The sequence below is a fragment of the Amphimedon queenslandica genome, unplaced genomic scaffold (assembly GCF_000090795.2).
Source record: "Amphimedon queenslandica unplaced genomic scaffold, v1.1 AMPQUscaffold_12959, whole genome shotgun sequence".
In the NCBI taxonomy this organism is placed as follows: domain Eukaryota; kingdom Metazoa; phylum Porifera; class Demospongiae; order Haplosclerida; family Niphatidae; genus Amphimedon; species Amphimedon queenslandica.
Genome location: NW_003546805.1, coordinates 46,957 through 51,137, shown reverse-complemented (window position 1 = coordinate 51,137; position 4,181 = coordinate 46,957). Strand labels below are relative to the sequence as shown.

General features: G+C 36.7%; 1 long non-coding RNA gene across 2 annotated transcripts; it reads right to left on the bottom strand.

Moving 5' to 3' along the window:
* Positions 1 to 3,215: 3,215 nt before the first annotated feature.
* Positions 3,216 to 4,086, bottom strand: LOC109586047 (uncharacterized). 2 transcript variants are annotated; one of them, XR_002186786.1, is made up of 3 exons: positions 3,737 to 4,086; positions 3,540 to 3,681; positions 3,216 to 3,488 (listed from the first exon to the last, which is right to left on the bottom strand). It is a non-coding gene; the product is annotated as an uncharacterized LOC109586047 (long non-coding RNA). The 2 variants fall into 2 exon arrangements; XR_002186787.1 differs by having other exon boundaries at positions 3,540 to 3,609; positions 3,737 to 4,081.
* Positions 4,087 to 4,181: the final 95 nt, after the last annotated feature.

Here is a 4,181-nt window from a genome sequence, read left to right as displayed (position 1 = left end):
TTCTAGTGCGTGACTTAAAATGAATTGGTTGCTAATGGTAAGGATTTTTATACTTTTTGTGTATCCTAGCTACAAGAAATGCATAGAAATGAGATAGAGACCAAGGTAGAGACTCCATGTTAAATTTAGCCATGTGCTTGTTTTGAAAGAGGCGTGTTTTGGGCGTGTTTTTACTTTTTACACACATGGAGCGCAAGTGGAGAAGATATCGCTGCTTGTTTTTATGAGAAGAGTCTGAAGACAGTGAAGAGAAGAGTCCCTTTGCTCTTATAAACCATTGCTAGTGAAGGAAAGTGTCTTTAGCCATAGATAATAGCATGGTAGAAGTCTGTTATACACCTCGGTCTCGGTTGCTATGGGTTTATTTTACCTCGGGACTGCGTCCCTCGGTAAAATAAATACCATAGCATAGATTGTATTACAGTGCTTTGCAGGTTGCTTGACCCAGTTTCTGCTCACGTGACATGTATTACTAGTATGGTGAGAGTCACGTGATTAACGAGTTTGCAGGGTCAAGCAACCTGCAAAGCACTGTACTAAGTAACAGGGATAGGAAACTGATGACGTCACACGGACAGACTCTGCAATGGTGGAAAAGCAATGGAAGGACTACACAAGCTCTTCTCCAAGTCTCCAACTGTATTAATTTGAATTTTATTTACTATCGATGATGAACAGATAGGTCTTAGGAGTTCATGACTGTTCTTTGTGACGATTAAACATAGTTTTGTTGACAGAATCTTCGCCACCTCTCGCGGCCCATGTTATCATTGAAATTGCCTTTGTGATGGCACAAATTATGATACAGCTATTATTTTTCCAAAGTGCCGTCTATGGCTTATATAATAGGCTAAAGGCATGTGAAAAATCCTGATCTTTGTTACAGTTTTTGTCCTTTATCCTAATTTTACCTACTTTTTGTGATATAGGTTGAACAGATACGCCTCTAAAAACAGACATTTTGGGATCTTATGATCTGTATGAAGCACTAGTGATAATAAAAGTGTCTTAGTGGCACGTAGCTTTACTTGATGCATGTTTTTTATATTGACACTCTCAGTTTTAGTTACCCTTAGCAAGTTATAGGTTGAATAGATTTCACACCTATTACGCAAGGTAAAAAAGCATGCTTTTTCTCATTTTTCTTCAAAATAAAGTGCTGTATTACAGCTTTAACAGTTTCTGATAAGTAAGTAAACCTTCAGCAACAATATAAGCTACATAACTGCCCTGGATCTGGCTTCAAGCTACACTTAATCCAGCAGTCCCCTCAGTCATATTGCTCTAGTCTCAACGAGCCGGGGAAGGGGCAGAGTCCATGCAGAGTCTTACAAGGTTCGTCCGCACCTGCTTTCATTAATTTGAATGAGATCACGTGATCTGTTTCCTATCCCTGTTACTTAGTAATACAATCTATGAGCAATACAATCTAGAGCAATAGTTTCCAATCCCGGTCTGTGTAGTATATCTATGTTTCAACTGGACATTTAGTTTATAAATAGAATAGTTGCGGTAGGTACTGTCACAGAAAAATCTGTCCCACCCAAATTTTGTCCCATGAGACAAAATATTTTATCCTAGGACAAAATCTTTCAGAAATATTTTGTCCTAGGACAAAATTTTTCAGAAATATGTTGTCCTAGGCAAGCTTTTATTGTCCTACCATAGGACTAATTTTTTTGTCCTAGGACAAAATAATATCTGAAATATTTTATCCTAGGATCATAATATTATGCATATATAGACTATTTTGATAAGGAAAATTTATTTAGCACTCAGTATTAATAATAATAATAATAATACATTTCATTATCGCATAATAATTGTCTTCATGCAACTTTTACAACAATTACATGACCAAACGTAGTCCTTGTCAGTCCAAACATCTTCTGGTATTTGTTCACACTCTACGTGATACCACTCCTTACATTAAGAACATTTTACCATTCTTCCTTCATTACTATAAGTTGTCTGCACAGGCAGTATATAGGTAACCTGTATTCTTTAGATAGTCCAGGGCATCTAGCTCTTAAACAAGTAGAAAACAAAGACATCACATTCTTTTCTAAGCATTATAAAAGATGGAAACGAAGCTTATGTGAAATATAGCTGCAAGAAGTTGGGTCTTAACCAGCACAAATTGACATTGCTAAAGCAAGGGCACATAAACCACAATCTTATTGTCTATTTTGCCTTAATTTGCATACTAGGAACAGTCACTTTAATTCCCTGTACTCAGTGCATTTCAGTATTGCTGCTATCTGCTCCCTGGTACGTTTATCAATACCATTGCTGGGCAAGCTATCATATATCAGTTTGTTGCTTTGATTTAATTATTCAAATCATGAATACAGATGCATATACATACTGAGTTTGTCTACAAAAGCACAGATATCATACTACGTACATACATATATACACATAACTAACTAAACTATTTAAATACACAAAACACCTACACTATCACGATATAGTTGACCATTCATCTTGGTTTGGTAATACGGCGGTTCCCCATTTTGCACTGAAAACAAACTTTTCAGCTCTTTTCCTTATCTGCCTCTTTCTGTTAGCTCTACAACCTTCTGGACACTTTCTATCAGCTAAATATACAGCTGCCTTCTCCACAAGATCATCCTCTTCTTTCCTGGGTTCTTTACTCGGTTCTTGACACAGTCTGTCATCCTTCTTCGATCTGAAATCTTCTTCTATGTACTTTGAACATATAATAAAGGGTCCCACATGCTTTGTACTTGTATTCCATAGATAAATAATTAAGGAACAAAGTCGAATACAAAGATTTACAGTTCCTTTACACTTTTCTTTTGGTAGGACAAAAACTGCTGACGCGGACATAAAATATCACGTGATATTTCTATCCTAGGATAAATTTTCACGGGGGACAATTTTTTTTCGTGACATCACAACATTGGTCAGTGAGGTGTGACCATTAATCATCACAAAAGAGAAGAGTATTGCTAAGGACATTACTCCAAAGTACTCAGTAGCTGCTATGACAGTACTACATTCCATAGACCTAGATAAGGTCTCCTAGGACACCACTAGTTCATGTGCGCATACATACATGTAATATGTACTGTGAATAACTGCGCATTGAGCTAAAGCAGCTGCCTAAAATAAACTTATTTCAGCTGATGGCTTTGAGTAGACTTCCTGGCTTTAGGAAAGTTTTTTCAATTGTAACTATTATCCAAAACTAAAGATCAAAGGTAGTACATTGTAACAAAATATAATTTAGCATGCCACTTTTTTGCTAACAAAATATATGTATATAGCACTCAAAATGACACATGAATGATTGTCGGAGAAGCTCTGTCGCCTTTGTGGTAGAAATAATAGGCCAGTACAGAGTGTCCTGCTGTTTCATAAAGTTCAAAGAACCATTGCAAGAAGAATTTGCAATAGGTATCTAGTAGAATAGTGACGAAGACTCGAAGTCCATCCCAAGTGTTTTTGTGATCGATGCTATGCTATTTTGTAGAGAAAGATAAAAGAGCCAAGGACAGAAGAGTAATGCTTACTTCTATTAATCTAGTAGAGTGGAGGGAGCATACAAATGAGAGCTGTGAGACATCAGACATGCCAAAAGTACTAGAACGTATAAAGGGTGGGAGGAATATAGGGAGGAGAGTGGGACGAATAGAGGAAAGAAGAGAGGAAAACCTTGAATAAAATAGTTTCCATGGCATAATTGAACACATAAAGGAAATAGAGTCACCTTTGTAATATAACAGCCCAGATTTCTTTACTTTCAAATAAGTAAACCTCACTGAAGAATTATATATACATGTAATATAGCTGTCAAATCTATTAAACTATCCCATTTACCCATTTAACCTCTTAATGTCACTCTTGAACTCTGAATTAAAGAAAAGAAAGGCAAAAGCCCCTCTCTTAAGTACATGTCCATAAAATACCTTTAGCTCCAGGTGGCCACATACCACTATACCGCTGTTTGCTCTGGTATGGTAACAGACAAAAACGTGACAGTACAGCAACAGTCTACTTGAATAGGGGTTACATAAGGCTACCTTATGAGTAGTAAGTAGTTCCTGTTCCTTGCTTCAGAGAAAACCTTCAGTTAGCTAAAAGACTCATGTGATGGTAAGTTCCACCCTTTATGATCCATAACTTTTGACCAGAAAGTCGTAGTAACATGGAAC